The sequence below is a fragment of the Puma concolor genome, chromosome B1 (genome assembly GCF_028749965.1).
Source record: "Puma concolor isolate L17-30 chromosome B1, mPumCon1.1.hap2, whole genome shotgun sequence".
NCBI classification, from domain to species: Eukaryota; Metazoa; Chordata; class Mammalia; order Carnivora; family Felidae; genus Puma; species Puma concolor.
In genome coordinates, this window is record NC_141670.1 from 115,250,506 (window position 1) to 115,271,022 (window position 20,517).

Sequence of the window (20,517 nt, forward strand, 5' to 3'; positions counted from 1 at the left end):
TGTCCGTTTCTGATATAGGAGTGTTGAAGTTGCCTATTATAATAGTGGATTGATCTCTTTTTCCTCCTATCACTTTTTGCTTCATGTTACTTGATGCTTTTTTGCTAGGTGCACACACATTAAGGATTGTTATATCTTCTTGGAGTATTTACCTGTTTATTATTGTGTAATGCCCCTCTTTATCTCTGATAACTTTCCTTGCTCTGATGTCTGCTCTGAAATTAATTAGGTACTCTAGCTTTCTTTTGATTACTGTTAGAGGTATATCTTTATCTGTTCATTTACTTTTAAGCTATGCGTTCTTTTTTTAATTAAAAGTGAGTTTCTTATAGACAACATATAGTTGAATCTTGTTTTGTGATCCACTCTGTTTTGATCTAATCTCTGTCTTTTAATTTATTTATTTATTGAAATTCAGAGTTGGATTAATACCTACAATATTTGTTACTATTTTGTTTGTTGCCCTGTTTTTTGTTCTTATTTTTGACTTTCATACCTTGTCTGTTTTTTGTTTTTTGATTTAAATTAAGCATTTTATATGATTCCATTTTCTCTTCTTATTTAGCATATCAATTATGCTTTTTAAAAATTATACTTTTTAATTATACTTTTTAAAAAACTTTTTTAGTGGTTATACTTTTAATTACACTTAAAAAAACCTTTTTTAGTGGTTGCTCTGGAGTTTACAATATACATCTACAACTAACTTAAGTTCACTTTCAAGTAATGTTATATACAGCACTTCATGGGTAGTGCAAATACCTTAGAATAACCCTAATTTCTTTGAACTATCCCTTGTATCTTTGCTGTCATTTAGTTCATTTATACATAAGTATACCTAAGTGTCTAGATATGTATGTAATACATAATTGCATATATTGTTATGATTTTGAACAAGCTATTATCTATTAGATTAATTAACAATTAGAATAATAAGGGGCACCTGGGTGGCTTAGTCGGTTAAGTGTTTGACTTTGGCTCAGGTCATGCTCTCATGGTTTGTGGGTTTGAGCCCTGCATCAGGCTCTGTGCTGACAGCTCGGAGCCTGGAGCCTGCTTCAGATTCTGTGTCTTCCTCTGTCTCTGCCCTTCCCCCACTCACACACTGTCTCTCTTTTAAAAATAAACTTAAAAAAATTTTTTTTAAAAAAGCATTAGTAATATAAAAGTTTTTATTTTACTTACCTTCATTTAGTCCTTCTCTGATGCTCTTCCTTTTTTTTTTAAATGAATATCCAAGTTTCTGAAATTAATGTTCTTCTATTTGTAGAACTTATTTTACCATTTCCTAAAGGGCAAATTTACTGGCAACAAATTCCAATTTTTGTTTGTTTGAGATAGCCTTTACTTTTCCGTCACTTCTGTAGGGTAATTTCACAGAATACAGAATTCTCAACATTTGAAATATTTCACTCCACTGTCTTATAACTTGCATCGTTTCTGAGGAGAATTGGGATGTTATTCTTTGTTCCTTTATAGATGATAATGTGTTTTCCTCACACCCATCCCCCAACTTTTTCAAGCTTTTTTTTTCTTTATCTTTGATTTTCTGAAGTTTGAATATAATAGGTATAGGGCTTTTGTTTTGTTTTATTTTTGTCTTTTTTCTGTTTGGTGTTCCCTAGGCTTCCTCGATCTGTGGTTGGTGTTTGACATTAGTTTGAGGAAATTCTCAGTATTTATTACTTTAAATATTGTTTCTTTTCCTGTCTCTTTCTTCTTCTTCCTGCATTCTCATTAAACATATGTTATACCTTTTGAAATTGTCCCATAGTTTTAGATATTCTGCATTTATTTATTTAGCCGATTTTTTCTTTGCTTTTCAGTTTTGGCAATTATTACTGGCAAATTCTCAAACTCAGAGATGTTTTTCCTCAGTCATGTCTGGTCTACTAATGAGACCATCAAAGGCATTCTTCATTTCTGTTATAGAGTTTTTGATCTTATAGATTTTTTGGAGGGGCGGTTACAATGGAATTATATTTATTAAAACCAAAGAAAATCTGAAATCATATGGCAACCAGCTTTTTATATTCAGGGAAAATCTTATACAACCTAAGATTTGTGATAATTTTTTTCATCATACAGATATTTATTTGTATTGTTTGTATTTTTTATTTTATTTTATTTTTTCATTTTATTTATTTATTTTTAATATAATTTATTGTCTAATTGGCTTACATACAACACCCAGTGCTCATCCCAACAAGTGCCCTCCTCAATTCCCATCTCCCACTTTCCCCTCTCCCCCACCCCCCCATTGACCCTGTTTGTTCTTTGTATTTAAGAGTCTCTTGTGGTTTGCCTCCCTCCCTCTCTGTTTGTAACTTTCTTTTACCCCTTCCCTTCCCACATGGTCTTCTGTTAAGTTTCTCAAGACCCATATATGAGTGAAAACACAAGATATCTGCCTTTCTCTGACTGACTTGTTTCACTTAGCATAATATGATCTTATAGAATTTTTGATCTCTAGCATTTTTTTTATTCTATCTTAAAATTTCTGTCTCTCTGACTATATTATCCATTTGTTATTACATATTGTATGTTTTTTTGAGTAAATTCCTTATCGTATTAATTATAGTTTTTACAAAATTCCTAGTCTGATAATGTTAACATTTCTGCTATATATGACTGTGGCTCTGACGCTTGTTCGTTAGTTTCAAACTATGTTTTTTGCCTTTTAGTATGCCTTGTAATTTTCTGTTGAAAGGTGGATATGATGTTCTGTGATAAAGGAAGTATGGTAAATAGGCTTTTATTAATTAGTGGTAAGGTGTAGGCGGGGAGAGGAAGCATTCCATAGTCCTGTGATTAGGTTTCAGTCTTTTGGTGAAACTCTGTCCTGGACTGTGGATTTCATCAATGCTTCTAAGGGGAAAAAATCCTCTTCTAAGGTCCAGTAGGATGGCTAAAGTGGGCTGGAGTTGGGTTTTTCTCTTTCCCAGTGTCAGTTAGGTCCTGACAGAAACTCAACAGATTTTGCCATGGTAAAATTGTTTCTCCTGAGAACAGGCCAGAATTCTCTGGCATATTTAAAGATAGTTTCTTTTCTTTCCTGCTGCCGAAGCATGAGAGGATGTTTTTCCAATATTGATTATGAGGACCTGGTAAACTCCTAGAGGTAAAACCTGGAGGTTTTAACTCTCAGTTGTCCACACTGACTGAGCCTCTGGCAATTCATCAATTATAGTTTAGATTTCCCCACTCTTGCACTAGTTCTGGTGATGGTTTCTCCTTGTGGGATCCTGCTTTGGGAAGTTGTGAAAGTTGTGATTCTCTGTATCTGCCTGTCTCTCCTTCCAGTTTGTGGGGTAGCACTTTACCCTGTGACCTCACGTCTCTGAAAGATGTAAGAAGAGATGTTTATTGTTCAGTTTGTGCAGCTTTTTACTTGTTGAGACACAGAGGTGATTTCTATGTTCCTTATATGCTGAACTGGAAACTGGAAGTTACTTATGTTTCTTGAAAGCACAGATTATGTCTAATTCATCTTTATATACCCTGTTACATAACTATTACATTGCCTTCCACATAGTTGGTTCTCAATAAGTGCTTTTAAGTGAATGACAATGTCTACACTTTCATATTTTTTTCTGTGATCGCTGTCCACTGTTGAAATTCTGTTTCTGTTCTCTCCGCCCCAGTCTGTGTTCAAGTGTGACACCTTCATTTCTGCGTGTCTGGACACTGAATCTACAACAGTTGCAATATGTAACTGGGATTTGTCTCATCTTCAATCAGGGAAACCGTATCTTAATCTGTTTTATATGTAACCCAAAGGTCACATTCGCTAAGATACATGGTAAACAGTGGGGGTGTTTTCTGTGCACTGTTGAGGCATCATCTTGGCAGCAGCCTTCCACATCTTATGCTCCTTTTGTAGATCCAAGCACTGCTGACCCTGCTTCTCACATTGATACATTAGGAACTAGAATTTGGAAACTATGGACCCTTGATGCAACTGCCCTTACCCTGGCCTCAGGAAAGAGGTTACGAAAGAAAAAGCACATTTTTTTTTTTTTACTGCCTAATACTCCACTTTTCTTCCCACTAGATCCCCTCACATCTCCACACCACTTTCTACAATTTTTATCTTTACCTAAGTTAGAATATAGAGGAAAATAGATATAAAACTGATGTTATGACTCTTTCTCTAGTTGAAATTAAGAGTTTAAAATTTAAACCTTGCCTACTTAATTTTCTAACTTTACTCTGTGATTTGAAGCCTACCCTTTGACTTTTGACAAAACTCTTTAAAATCCTACATTTTGGCTTTCTGTCTGTCCCCGCCCAATCCCATCCCATAGAATTTGGTCCTCTTAGAACTCATCTTTTTTTTCTATATAAAGGAGGCTGTAAGATGTATGAATCCTACAGCAGTTCCCACAGCCTGAAATATTCAATTCAGCACGGAAGAGGGAATATTAGGTGAAGTGGTGAAGCTCTCACAGAAGGGTCTAGGTGCGTTTTTCTAATTCAATACTGCACCTTTTTTTAGGTCTCCTTGCTAATACAAGGTATTGCTCTGTCCCTTTATTCTTCATTATGGTCAAGTGGACAACTGTTGGATCAAACATACACACATATCCACACACACCACACATAAAGACATGCTTTCCAAATGTAAAAGTGATTTCGATTGAAGGGCAGTAGAGATCCATACCCAACAAATATATTTCCCTAAATATAATCTCAATTGCAAATTCCCATTCCCACAACCCTCCTACTACCATTTTGTACTCAGAGGTCAATATTGTATAAGGAATGGGTCCATTACCATATATGTTTTTTTTGTTTTTGTTTTTGTTTTTAAAGTAAACAGGCTTATGGATTACCTGCCACCCAATGGCTGCTCCTTGGCTCTCTTGGCATGGTTTTGAAATTACACTTTTCCATAGCTTATGCCATCTCAAAGTTTGAGTTAACATGTTATGTACAATAATTGGTGGAAATGGAAAGGAGAAAAATAAGGAGAATTTTTTTCCTGTTCAGATAAGTCCCCCCAGAAGTAAGAGTAGGGGTATTCTTCAGTTGCTGTTTAAAATTTACCGCATGAGATGATTTAAGGGAAATTTCTGATGTATAATTTTATGATTCTGAGTAATGTTATAAGAATGTTATACCTTATTTGACTCTTATTTACACATATGAATTTGATTTTAGACCAAAATCATTTCAATGCATTTTGTTTGTATTTTACAAGTATTTCATTGGATGCCTATATTCATAAATTTTCTAACTTTTGTTTCTATTTTACAAGTATTTCATTGGATGCCTATATTCATAAATTTTTAATAATATCCTGCTTCCTACTGTTCTAGCAATCAGTGGTCTGTCTAATTTGACTGCAGTTCAATTTTGCCTGAACAAATACTTTATTGAAGCTGTTTTTCACTCTGCTGGTAATTTTCTTGTGCCTTAAGTATAGAGCCACTCCTTTCTTCAGAAGACCAAACATTGGGTGGTCCTGATGATGTAGTGCAACCACAATTTAAATTCAAGAGTAATTTTAGCATCCAGATTGCCACTTTTATTTGCTACCAGTACTGCATATGCCTTGTATAAAGAAAAGACCCTATTATCTAGTGTTGGCAAACTCACACTCAAATACCTGCCAAAAATGAAATTCCTATGTGTCATATTGATATTCTTGGTAAATGTGTTTGCGTTTTGTGCTCTAGCCTTACTGAGGTATTTTGATTCCCAGGGTGCAGACTGATTCTTTATGTCTTCATGACTTTCACACATTGCACCCTTGACCTAGATGTCACACATGCCACCTCTCAACCTCACTCTCTATCACGTTTCCCTGTGTAACTCCTTGTCTTTCAGAATTCAGCTCAGGTGTCATATCCTTTAGGAAGCCGATTTTGATTCTGCTCTCTCCTTCAAGCCTGAATTGAGTGTCCATTCTGCATTTATACTTACACATAATTATTGTCTTTGAAAGTGTACAGTTTTAGAAATCTCTATCCTCAATCGTGAACCTGTTGATTGTAGGAACTATGCCATTTATCTCCATACTGCCAGCACATAGTAGTCGGACTATTAGTTTGTTGAATGGATCTGAGTATTGCTTATGGATACTTGAGGACTCATTCTGGTGTTTCCATTGTGTCTGGATGATGTATGCAGAGCTTACTGCTATGCCAGTTCACTCACAAATCCTATAGGAAGGACTTTTTAATTTTTTAATGTATTTAGATCTTCTTCTAGAACCATTATCCTTGTTGCTATTTTTTAGTTTTTTAGTTTTATTTTTTTATTTTTTAGTATTTTTAGTTTTTTTAGTTTAGTTTAGTTTTTGTGAGAAATGGACACTTACAATTACTGATCATCTATTGTATGCTAGATCTTCTACTAGGTGCTAAGTATGTTTTCTCATGTAAGGCTTATGATGAGTCCTTAAGATTGGTTTCTATCATCTTTGTTATACAGTAGAGCAACTAAACACTAAGGGATATTAAGTAATTTGCTCATTGCTTGTCTTCCAAGTGGCAGAGCCAAGATTTGAATTCTAGGTCCATCTATTATTTAGAGCTCCTATCTTTTTGTACTATATATATATATATAGTACTTATTTAGATGCATATGGACCACTTATGAAGTGCCTCTGAAAGGTTACTGTGAGAAAATTTTCTTTTTTTAATTAAAAAAATGTTTTTAATGTTTATTTCTTTTTGAGAGGGAGACACACACAGGTGCAAGTGGGAGAGTGGCAGCGAGAGAGGGAGACACAGAATCTGAAGTGGGCTCCAGACTCTGAGCTGTCAGAACAGAGCCTGATGCTGGGCTGGAACTCACAAACAGGGAGATCATGACCTGAGCTAAAGTCAGACGCTTAACTGACCAAGCCACCCAGGAGCCCCTAATTTTTTTTTTAATGTTTATTTATTTTTGAGAGAGACAGAGCACAAGTGGGGGAAGGGCAGAGAAAGAGGGAGACTCAGAATTCAAAGCAGGCTCCAGGCTCTGAGCTGTCAGCACAGAGCCCCATGTGGGGCTTGAACCCACAAATCGTGAGATCATGACCTGAGCCAAAGTCAGACGCTTAACTGACTGAGCCACCCAGGTGCTCCAGGAACATTTTCACTTATGGACATAACATTAAAGGAGTGATTCATAAAATAGTTAGCTCAGTCACCAACACTTCTCTATTGCTCAATTTACCAAGGATAGCTATTTAGTTTTAAATATGTTTGGCTTTTAACATATCCATTAAACAACAATAAAGTGAGCGTTTTCAAAAACTCTATTGGTACAGAGTCTCTTAGATACTTTGAGAATTTCAGCAAATTAATAATAATGCTTAAACTAAAACCAAAATTACATTTGTTATCACACACATACACAAAATCCATACACACTAACCCATCAAGACAGAGTTTTGTATTAAAAAAAATCTCTTGTGTTATTTGAGGATCACTTTGAATTCCCTAAAAATGTGATATTTCAGCTCTGCACAGTGTCTGGGATATAGGGTCTGGTTTGCACATTTGTGACAAATCTCTTCCCAGAGCTACAAAACAATTTGTTTCTGTCATCAGGGGGTTAAAGAAGCAGTTTTCTTCCTGTGCTGTTGGGAGACTTTTTTTTTTTCCCTAAGAGATCAGGGAAAGACATCAGACGAGGAGATTATTCACGTTTGCCCCAGTGCTACTAAAACAGTTGTTTGTTTCTTCCCTCTCCAGTGTGGAAGTCTTTCCTATTCCCCACTTATCCAAGAAATTGAAGAAATGATCCTATGTCCTGTCACTACTGCTGATTCGGTTCTTTGGGTTTCCCCATATCAACCAGACTTTAACTTGTCTCCACAGGGGTCTTTAGTTCAAAGCTCAGCTGAATTTGGTGGTCCTTCTTCAAGTCTTTGTGGACATTTGCCAAGTTTGTAAAACTGCTAGAGAGTTCACCAGACTTTTGCATTCTTGGCAAGATTCCACCTCTAGAGATGTGGGATAAGAACAGAAAGAACACTACACAGAGAATAGAAAAACCCTTGTAGAAGTGATGGAGTAGTTTATATCAGATACTTACTCATTTTTCTCTGCTCTGTAATTATATGATTTTTTTAGGTTATATACATAAAATATACTTTCTTTGGAATGACTCTCATTTTTCTTTCCTTTTTTGGGGATAAGTTTTCCTAGTAAGAAATATTTGTGCATTAGTTTTACTTGAAAATTTGATACAGACTGAGGAGAGATATTCAAGGGAAAAAGAATATTTGCTTTTGTGTAGATAGCATAGCAAGATGGAGATACTGGATTTTTAGAATTTATTCATCCATTTGGGTAACCTTTGAAAGCATAAAGTAAGATAAAAATTCTTAAAGCTTCATAGTTAAATTTATTAATAGTAAAAAAGACAATAATTTTATCGAATGTTTACTTAATATTTATAAATAAGAACTGTTCTTGGGTGTTTTGCATATATTGTTTTATTAATCTTCACAAGAGTCCTATGAGGATTAACTTTTTATTCATTTTTTTATAAAAGAGGAAAATGAAACAGAGAAATTAAGAAACTTTCCTAAGTTCACACAGCATTTCAGTTAGTATGCTTTTGATGACAAGTAAAAGAAACCTAAACAATAAGGACATCTTACCTAACAAGCAATCTAAATATAGGGCTGCTCCAGGGTTGACTCACTCAGTGATCACTGAAGACCCATTTTCTTCTCATCTTTCTATTTTTCTGTCCTTAGCTAATAGTCTTGTCCTCCCAGACCAGCTACCCTCTAAGATGGTTGCCATGTTTTCAGGCATCATGGACAGAAACTTTGTCATCAGACAGAAAAAAAAGGGCAAAGTCCTTTTCTGAGCTCTCTTCTTAATAAAGAGGAATCCCTTGCCAGAGACTCCACAGGCAGTTCTCTACTGGTGTCTCGTTGTCCAGAATCACACCCATATATTCAGGCTTAAACCAGTCTCCAGGAAGGGAGAAAACCACCACCAAACTGGCTTAATCCAATAAAGATCACTCCCTGGAGAAGGAGAGGGACTCAACCTCACCTAGAAATAGACTCTCAGAAGAAAGTGAACAAAATGGAACTTTCTTAACAAGGAAAACTGGGCATGGAGGGGAACATATGGACGTTGGAGAGGTGGCCAGCGATGTCTGCCACGTATAAGCAATGAGTTGTGACTTGAATTCAAACTCAGGCCGTCTAACCTGTGCTCTTAGCTACCTTGCTATAACTTTGATGTTATGTCTTTTAAATTTATTTTTAATGTTTATTCATTTTTGAGAGATAGGAAGAGACAGAGTGCAAGTGGGGGAGGGAGCAAGGGAGACACAGAATCCCAAGGAGGCTCCAGGCTCTGAGCTGTGAGCACAGAGCCTGACACGGGGCTCAAACTCATGGGCTGTGACATCATGACCTGAGCCAAAGTCAGACGCTCAACCGACTGAGCCATCCAGGTGCCCCTTGATGTTATGTTCTAATGCAGCTTTCTCTAATCTTTTAGAAAATCATATATTCTAAAAAGCATGTGTAATTTTCAAACAAAACAATTCAGGTTGGTGAAAATTCATATGAACAGATAAGTTCTAGTTTAGAAAAGATATACATGCGGGGCGCCTGGGTGGCTCAGTCGGTTAAGCGGCCGACTTCAGCTCAGGTCACGATCTCGTAGTCCGTGAGTTCGAGCCCCGCATCGGGCTCTGGGCTGGTGGCTCAGAGCCTGGAGCCTGCTTCCGATTCTGTGTCTCCCTCTCTCTCTGCCCCTCCCCTGTTCATGCTCTGTCTCTGTCTCAAAAATAAATAAAACGTTAAAAAAAAAATTTAAAAAAGAAAAGATATACATGCTTTGATGTGCCCTAAGAAAAAATAGACTGTAGTTGCTGCTTTTAATCCCACTGACTTCATGAGAAGGAGAAAATCACTACAGAATGGGATGAGAGGATGGAGGAGTTTCAGGTCTTATTTAAATGTTTTGAAAGTCTTTCAGAACAACAGTTTATTGCTATGTTTATTCATAAAAAATGAAAATACAGTAAGATAACTTAATTTGCATTATAAATCAATTCATTCATTCATTTACTATTTCTTTAATTCACTCAATAAATATTTAGTGCAAACAAAAAATAAGAAGATAAAGGGGCACCTGGGTGGCTTAGTCAGTTGAGTGGCCAACTCTTGATTTCAACTCAGGACATGGTCTCATGTTTCGTGAAATTGAGCCCTGTGTTAGACTCTGTACTGACAGCACGGAGCCTGCTTGGGATTTTCTTTCTCCCTCTGTCTCTCACTGTCCCCCCCCCCCCATCTCTCACTCTTTCTCAAAAATAATTAAGCTTAAAAAAGAAAAACAGAAGTACAGTTAAAAAAAGGGGGGGATAAAGGTAAAAGGTCTAAGAGGAAAAAAAGACAAAGGCAAACAAACTGAAGGGAATGATCAGAAGCCCGGGGAAACCATAATCTTAGATTAAATATGAGATTCTTCCAATGTACTGGCATATGAATTTCTTTAGTCTTACCAGAATAGTCACTGGAGAAAAATGATTATGTATGATTTTTTTCAATTATCATGTGATTAAGCATTAAGCATCTACTATATTCTTGACATTATTTGGTATTGTTGACATAAGTAAATACTATATATTTCCTTTAAAAAACTTCTAGCCAAATGGGGGAGGAAAACAGATAATTAAATAATATGAAGGCTGTACAAAGGAGTTTATTCAAAACTTGAGAGATACAGGTCACCAGATATGAAATGAGGAAGTCATGGGAATAAAAGACACAATGTAAGGAATACAGTCAATGATGCTGTAATAGGATGTAACAGGACAGGTGGTAGCTACACTTGTGGTGAACTTAGTATCATGTATAAACTTCTCAAATCACTAAGTTGTACACTTGAAACTAATGTAACACTGTGTGCCAACTATACTCAAATTAAAAAAAAAAGAGTCGAGGGGTATCTGGGTGGCTCAGTTGGTTGAGCATCTGACTCTTGGTTTTGGCTCAGGTCATGATCTCACAGTTTGTGAGTTTGAGCCCCTCATTGGTCTCTATGCTGACAGTGTGGAGCCTGCTTGGGACTCTCTGTCTCCCTCTCTCTCTGTCCCTCCCTAGCTCCTGCATGCGCACATATATGTGTTAATATTTTTAATAAACATTAAAAAAATAAAAAAGAGTTGATGACACTGGGAAGGTCAGTAATACGTCATGAGGAGTATAAGTTTCCAGCCAAGACCCACAGGATATGGAGGATTTTGCCAGGTGACCTGGCCATTGCCTAACTGGCTGGGGCCAATGTAGACTGGGACTACAGGGATATATCCACCATAGTGTCATGAGAGAAATCCAGAGGAAGGATTCCAAAGCCAAGACAGGGAGGGCACAATACTGGTTAATTTGTACTGGTCCAGGTAAACATAAACAAGCTGTGATGTAGGAGGTAAAGTAGTGGGATGCAGGCTGAAGAATTTGTAAAGCAAGGAACAACCAGATAGAATTTGTAAAGTCAACTGGATAGATGACTAAATATAAAAGGGAAGCCAGGAAGAGACACTGGCACTTCAAATTCAGAAGGAGCTAAGGGCAACTGAAGAGTGATGGTGGCATAGGTCAGTCCAAGGATTCATTTTCCTCGACTAGGTTCTGACTCACACTTGTAAAGCTGTCAATTACTGCTGGATGCAGAGAAGTGGGAGGGAAGACGTTTCATACAAAATTAACAGTAGTTGCAAAAACGTAGCATAGTACATTGAAGAACCACAATTCATGGCTCAATGAAGATTCCACATGTTCATGTACAAGAAGTTAGAGAAAAACACGGAGCAGTGGCCAGGACAAGATTTTGAAGAGGCTGGTGTAGCGTGGGGAGTTCTGAACTGATTTTATAGATGAGGGATACCCTTATATCCTTTATATCCTTTATATCCTTGAGGGATAAATATCATCTGCTTTGAATTTTAGAAAGATCGCTCTGTTCCTGGTGTGGAGGAGAATTTCAGGGAGGTGGGATTGAAGTTGGGGAGACCAGGCAGGATGCTCTTGTAGTAGTGGAGGTAAGAGTAGATAGAGACTAAACTGAGACGGCGTAGTAGTCATTATAGGTTTGGTAGTAACATTATAGGTTTGGGAGACTTATTAGATGTGTGAGGTGACACAGCGGTAAGGGTCTTGGTAGAAAGTGGTACCATTACCTTTGATTACAATTAGAGGATTTATCATTTAGTAGGATAAATTAGGGGAGTGTGACTTTGGGGCAAGGAAGGGGAGGAGTGAAGGAACAATCTGAAAAATTTGATTCTGTGCACCTTATTCTTGAGGCATCTGGAGGATTTGCCCATGTGAAATTGCTAATAATGACCTGGAGGTCAGGAATGATATGTGAGTTAAAGCTACAGGTAAAGATTTGGGAGGCATGAATATTTAGGGAGGCATGAGCCATAGAGGCAGGTAAATTGCCACACACACAAAAATGTTAATAGAAAAGAGTGTAAAGAATACAAACTTTGAGAAACATTAATACTCCAGGGACAGTGAGAACAAGTGCAATCTATAAATAACAGAATAGGGTTATGGAAACCAAGAGTAAAGGAGTGTGAAGGAGACTGCAAAAACATAAGCACTACAGAGAGTAAGTAAGGCTTCCTGGAGAAGTACCAGCTGAAATGCAACCCTGGGTGACAGATCAAAAAACACCTATTAGGTACCTTTTTGGGAGTACCTGCTTTCTTCCAGCCCATGATTCAGAGTGTTAGGAAGCATGGCCACTAGTTAATATAAAAAGAAACAATAATGAATACCAAATTTTTAAATCATCTTAATGACGGGGTGCCTGGGTGGCTCAGTCAGTTGAGTGTCTCTTGATTTCAGCTCAGGTCATGATCTCATGGTTCATGAGTTCAAGCCCTGCGTCAGGCTGTGTGCTGACAGCAGGGAGTCTACTTGGGATTCTCTGCCTCCCTCTTTTCTGCCGCTCCCCTGCTCGCTCGCTCTCTCTCTCTCAACAATAAATAAACATTAAAGAAAACAAAAACCTACTCCACCTTAAAAAAATCACCTTAAAGAACTATAGAGGAAAAGAGAAGATTTATTTACTATGTAACACAAAGGTCCAAAGTTGAAGGGTGGTAACAGTTTTTGGTCAACAGAAAGTAAGTAGAGGGGCACCTGGGTGGCTCAGTTGGTTGGCTCAGGTCATGATCTCATGGTTCATAGGTTCAAGCTCTGCGTCAGGCTCTGTGCTGACAGCTCAGAGCCTGGAGTTGCTTCAGATTCTGTGTCTCCCTCTCTCTGCCCCTCCCCTGCTCACGCTGTGTCTCTCTCAGTCTCTCAGAAATAAATAAACATTACAAAAATTTAAAAAAAAGAAAGTAGCAAATAGCTATAAATCAGCAAGCATAGAGAAGGTGAAGAATACAGTGAGTACTCCCTTGAGTCTCTGAGTGCTCCTGTGACAAGGCTTGCAGTGTCTCTGCCCTTGGTGATGGGAGCCCTGAGCACTGTCAAGAGCACAAGCTCATCACCGAATGGTGGAGTCAGGGATTTCCTCTAATTCATACTTCAGAGGAAGCAATGTGCTATGGCCGTAAAGGCGAGAAATACAGAAGACATGGATATAATGTTGATCTTGGACACTTTTGATGGTCAATAGCTACTACCCCCTTCCACCCTGAAGAATGGTAAATTCACACAAAGCTATAAGAGAAAAATCTTTTCAGCAGTGATTTGTCCTTTGAATCTACAACACGCACTCCTCTCTGTCTCTTCTAGCATTATTCCAGGCGTGTCTTATCAGAAATAATTACTTGGACTTTTTAATACTATATGTATATATTTAAATATGTTTATAATTTATGCAAATGCATGTATTTTGTGGATTAGAGTGTAATAGAAATAAATATAACCTAACCACAATATTTGATTTCTCTGTCCACAGATAAACATTGGCATTTAATAAAAAATTTTTAATGTTTATTTATTTTTGAGACAGAGAGCCACAGAGCATGAACAGGGGAGGGGTAGAGAGTGAGGGAGACACAGAATCCGAAGCAGGCTCCAGGCTCCCAGCTGTCAGCCCAGAGCCTGATGCGGGGCTCGAACTCACAAACCGTGAGATCATGACCCGAGCCAAAGCCAGACGCTCAACCGACTGAGCCACCCAGGCGCCCCAACATTGGCATTTTTAAACTTAATGTATACAATTTTAAAAAGAGGCTTCCTACCATATGCCATAAATAATTATCTATACTCTTACTTAAGATATAGAGTTTATGACAATTGGTCATGTGCCTAAATAGGTTTTTATGATATGTAGTAAGTTTATGCTGATATTATTCAGATTTTTTATTAAAAAAAGGGAAGAGTTCATCACATGGTATTAAAAGTTAAATGGAATATAAAAAATGTTCTTCTATATTGATCCCTTTCTCTGCTCAGTAGTAAGCTGTGTATCCGCGAGGCACCGACAGTGAGAGAAAGAACAAAGAGCTTGGATTTATTTTCAAGTATGTTTTTGTTTTAGTAAGTCGTTAGTAGTCATATTGGAGGGCCTCTTTTGTTTCTTATAAAATGTTAGTATGACAGTAGAGATGTCAGCCTTATTCTCTGAATAGGAGCTGGTATCCCTTTCTTCTTCTTTTAAAATTTTTTTAATGTTTATTTTTTTATTTTTGAGAGAGAGAGACACAGGGTGTGAGCAGGAGAGGGTCAGAGAGAGAGGAAGACACAGAATCCGAAGCAGGCTCAATGTGGGGGTTGAACTCACGAACAGTGAGATCAGACCTGAGCTGAAGTCGGACACTTAACCGACTGAGCCACCCAGGAACCCCTGGTATCTCTCGCTTCTTTCTTCTTTTATTTTAGGTGAAATTTTGTGATGAATGAGGAGGGATACCTAACCCTTATCTCTATCTCTTCCATTTTCTTCTGGTTTTTAGCCCCATTTCCACGTTTCACTTCTCAATGGTGAAAAAATTCTGTTATCTTACTAAATGACAAATGGTTAGTTTTCTTTTCTCAGTAGAAACAGATGAAACAATTTTTATTAGCTCAGGGGAACTATAGTGCATGTTACTCACTTCTGAATTGTTATGTTGAGGTATAAACTTTGAAATAGCTAGTCATCTTTGAGGATGAAATAGGGAAAAATCTGTAAATATAGACTTTGTAGAAATTAACTCTTGAAGACCTCATTGAGGTATATGGAAATCTAGAAAAAATCTTTCCTTGGGTATTTCATGGAGGCAGGATAAAGAGTGTTTTTAATAACTGCTTTACTTTCTTTAATATCATTTTCTGTCTAAATTGTTTCATTGGAATTTATGGGGGATACTGAGTTTATCATTAGGGTTTATCCTAAACTACCTTTAAAAAACACTTTTGTTGGAGCATTTTTATTTATTTATTTATTTTTAATGTTTTTATTTATCTTTGAGACAGAGAGAGACAAAGCATGAGCGGGGAAGGGGCAAAGAGAGAGGGAGACACAGAATCCAAAGCAGGCTCTAGGCTCTGAGCTGTCAGCACAGAGCCTGACGCAGGGCTCGAACTCACAGACTGTGAGATCATGACCTGAGCTGAAGTTGGACACTTAACCAACTGAGCCACCCAGGCACCCCTGTTGAAGCATTTTTAAATTTCACATGGATATTGAGAATTACACATGCATATAGTCCATGTGATTGTTGGGATGAAATTTGGCCATTTTTGGTGAGAACTTTTAATTCCTGCTTTTATATACTTTAATATATTCTGTCTACTGTTAGTAAGACATACGGAGAGACAAATGCTTTTAGTCATACCTTTCCCACATAGCATTCCTTATTTAATTTTCTGTGGCTTATTTGTTTTTCCAAAATTTTATTTAAATTCTAGTTAGTTAACATACAGTGTAATATTGGTTTCAGGAGTAGAATTTAGTGATTCATCACTTACATATAACACCCAGTGCTCATCCCAACAAGTGCCCTCCTTAATGCCCATGACCCATGTAGCCCAGCCCCCACCCACCTCCCTTCCAGCAACCCTCAGTTTGTTGTTCTCTGTAATTAAATAGAATCTCTTATGGTTTGCCTCCCTCTCTTTTTTTCCCCCTTTCCCTATGTTCTTCTGCCTTATTTTCTTAAATTCCACATAAGAGTGAAATCATACAGTATTTGCCTATGGCTTCTGAGATAGCTGAATACTTAGTTCTTCAAGATATTCATGTGTCATGAGTAATATTGTAAGATAGTTTGGATTAAAAGATATATCAATCTTTATGGCAAGTAGAAAATGTATAATTTCAAAATTCCCTAGATTATTTTTTGGACAAATTTTAAGATAAAGACAACACCCTTTGCACTCTTGAAGTAAATATAAATGCTAGTTTATTGATTTTAAGTATGTGGGAATGAAAAGGAGTTGAAATAGTAATTTTGTTGTCCATCTTAATCAAAATTTTAAAAATACTTCCTGTGTCTCTGTAACAATAATTTTTAACGGGAAACTGTGGGATGGGAGACAAGGAAAAAATATATAGCTCATTTCTATGGTACAAATTTGTTTTTTTATATAGAGATTAAGAATATTCCCTCTCTTATGTTCTCATCTCAATTGTATGAGAGATATCAATTCATACTGAAAATGTAGAAAGTACAAGCAGTTCATTCATCAAGTGTAATAGAAGATCATGTCTGACATTCTTAGTAATAACAGGTTCTTGAGTAAAATTAGTAATTAGGATTATTATAAATAACGTAAATATAGGTATATATATCATATATATTTATAATATAAAGCAGTTTGCAGAAAAATTTATAGCTTCTAGAATTAACCATATTCAATAAATAGAAATAAAATTGATAGGTTTTATGAAGGACACTGAAGCATATGTAAAAGAAAAGGTTGCTTCTTGGTACATTAAAGTTTGCTGAAGAGGATTTGGGGTTTTATTTAATATCTTTACCTTCTGTTTCCTTGGGAGAACCTGCCTTAAGGACAAGTACCAGAACTCTTCCTAGGGTCATTTTACATTTCTTAAAACAGGGAAAATGGCACATTTCCAAGGAGTGGAGACATTTCATAGCACTCCATTTTTCCTTCTGTTACCTATTATGAAATTATCACAAATAAAATTATTTCATGACTTTCTCTCAGTTGTTTTATCATTTAGTTTGAATAAAATGAGAGTGCAGAATTTTCTCTTTTTTAAGTATTTTTTTATCATAGACTATTACAAACAAATGTAAAAGTATTGAAAATAGCCTAATGAAATTAATTTATCCTCAGCCAGCCTAAACCATCGTCAATATATAGGCATCTGTCTGTACCCACTTTCTCCCACTGCCAAGGTTATTTTGAAAAAAAAACAAAGTAAAATATCATCTTATATACAGATATTTCAGTATGTTTCTATAAGACTTTAGGAATCTTTTTTTACCATATCACAATACATTATCACACCTAATAAATAACAATAACATCGTAATATTATCAAATATCCAAACTATTTTCACTTCCCTGAGTGTGTTGTAAATTTTTAGCATTTCTTTTGTTTGAATCAGGACCCAAACTTCTTACAATTAGTTGATATTTCCCTTAAGTTTTCTCTCATCTGTAGGCTTCCTCTCTATCACTTTTTTTTTTTATTTGTTGCGTTCATGAAGAAATTAGGCAATTGTCCTGGAGTTTCCCACAGTCTGGATTTTGTTACTGCATTCCCAAAGGTGTCTTTTAATGTGTCCCTCTGTTCCCTGTATTTCCTTCAAATTGGTAGTTAGAGGCATTGATCAGAATATAGTTCATGTTTTGGCAAGACTATGTCATGATGGGAATTTTGGGCTTCTGTTAAGAGATAAATAATGTCTGATTTTTGCTCTCTCTCTCTCTCTCTCATTATCTGACTTGGATGAACATTCATTGGAACTGTCAATTCATTAGCGGTTGCAGAGAAAGTGATTCCCTAATTTTAATATTTTTTTTCATTTATTAGTTGGAATATTTCTATAAAGAGCAGCTTCCCATCATCATCTGTTAAAGTTACATGGAGGCAGAATTTGTACAGAAAAGGAAGGATTGGTACATAATTCTTTTCCTTTATGTATCTGTGTTTAAAATAATGAATTGGTTTTGTAACATCTGCCAAAGTGATCAAATGTGCATTTGTTTACTTCCATTGAGAACTCATGAACTTAATGTTTCAATCTTTTGTAATTATTATTCTTATTAGTGCTTAAATTGCCCCATCTTTTATCTAGGTTGTCTCCTGAGCCTTTTGAACTGATTGTCTTGATAGCTTCCTTGTTATATAGTATGACAAAATGTTTCAGGTTCATCTTGCTCATTTCCTACCCAGACCTAAGTTCAGACATTATTCCAAGGAATCCTGGTTCCTTTTTGTGCAAAATGGTATTTCAGTGCCACAGTTCTGTGTATGTGTTTTGTTTTGTTCTTTGAAGAACAATTACTTTGAAATTTTTGCTGACATAAGGGAGAGTAGATATGGTTTATATATGCAAGTGGAATATTAGTGCTTTATAGGCAGGCTTGTATGATTTCAGGTGTGCTCCTAAAAAGTAGGTGGGTAGTTGTTACTTTAACGATGGAACAGTTGACTAGCACAGACACTGAGCATAACATAAGGTGAGGCAGAAAATAAAAGTATTTAGTAATGGTGCCAATAGGACAACAGGTTGCAAACTTCCTTGAATTTGCCTAGAGAGTTTATGTTTTAGCATGGACATTTGATTTGTGAAACTATCATTTAAAAATATAATTGCTAGGAAAAAGAAGGAGCTTTCTATGAAAACAAATATTTTTGATCATATTCTCTGTTTTGCATAGTGATATATGAATTTAATTGAGGTTAATGGAGTTAGACCTCTTTGTAGCAACCCTCTGAATACAAGAATGAGTGTTTCAGAACATCAGTGTGTTTTTATGACCCTTAATTAAAGTTCTTTGTGTTGAGAAGTTTTTTGTTTTTTGAATGGTAGTGCCATTATCAAACCAATGAGATGACTTCATTATTTACATGACTTGTAAGTATCTACTTAAATACATAGCAAAATGGTAGGTTAAGCCCAAACATGATAATTACAATAAATGTAAATAGTCTGAACACCTCAGTTGAAAGGCAGATATTATCATATTGGATAAACAGCAAGATTCAACCATATGTGCATTGCTCAGAAATTCACTATAAATGTGAAGAAAGCTGGAGTGGCCATATTACTATCAAACAAAGTAGATTTTCAAACAAGGAAGATTCCCAGGGATACAGAGGGATATTTCATAATGATAATAGGGTCAATTCATCAAAAGGACACAACAATCTTAAATTTATATGCAACTAATAACAGAACTTCTAAATATATGAAGCAAAAATTGGTAGAACTTCAAAAAGAAAATAGAAAAATGTTACAAATTTAGTTAAAGATTTCCACACTTCATTATCAGAAATTAATGGAATAAGTAGGCATAAAATCAGTAAGGAAATAGAAGACCAGAGAAACACTATTTTTTTTGTACTGTTTTGTTTTGTATTGTTTTATCGTACTAAGTGCACATTCACCAACTAGACTATATCCTGAGCCATTAAACAAGGTTCAATAAACCTTAGAGGATGGAAACTATACAGACTATATTTTTAAACCATTAATTAATTTAATCAGAAATCAACAAAAGATATATGGAAATGAAGTAACACACTTATAAATTACACAAAGTTTGAGAAGAAAAAAATCACACGGCAATTAAATTTAGCTACCTGTGTAATAGATTATTTATACATTTATAGTTTTATATATCATTTTACATATAAATACACATGTGTATGCATTTATAGTTGAAGTTTCATACACATTTGAGCTTATTTGAAATGAATAGAATTAGAATAGTTGAACATGACTGATTTCTATAGGGCAAACACGATAATTATTCTGCAGCTCTGTATGATAGAAAGTTCCTCATAAAGAATTTAATTCCTTAGAGGAACAAAATATCACAAAAAGTATAAGTGCAGTGCACTTCATGTTACTCTTTAAGCTCTTTATAAAAATAATAGCCTGGATAATGTGTAGTGGGTTGTTTATTTATAGAATGAAGTTAGCTGAACCCTTGGTTGTGGGTTTTCGTAGGAGATGAGAAAGAACATTTCAGCAGTAGCTCAATTAGTTCAGGGTGGGTGAAGGGGAAACCTAAGAGAAGCATTGGAAGGGTCTTAGCTTTGTGAAAGAGACAGCCAGATGTCAGCCTGAAGAGTGGTCTTTGTCTGCACTATTAGCTGGGTAGTGTATGTCATGAACGAGATAATAAACATATGGAATAAATTACTGAGGAAGGCAGTTGGAGGAGAGCATAGACAAGTTCAAGAGACACCTAGACTTGTTTCTGGGGAAAGGGAATTGATGGGTATTATGGGAAAGCAGGAGGGTTTTATTAGCTTCTATAAGCAAAGTGGCTATGTTGAAAAATATGTTTTTTTTCCTTTTGTACTCTCTTGTATATTTCTGTGTATTTTGAAAACCCTATTTTAAGCACTACCCTTCCCAAATCACATGGTTCTTTCATAAAAA

The 20,517-nt window shown here is 36.0% G+C and overlaps 1 protein-coding gene across 1 annotated transcript in view; it reads left to right on the plus strand.

Moving 5' to 3' along the window:
* The window catches only part of COL25A1 (collagen type XXV alpha 1 chain), a 469,078-nt gene that overhangs the window by 176,657 nt on the left and 271,904 nt on the right, over positions 1 to 20,517 (plus strand). The gene's annotated exons all lie outside the window — the stretch shown is intronic.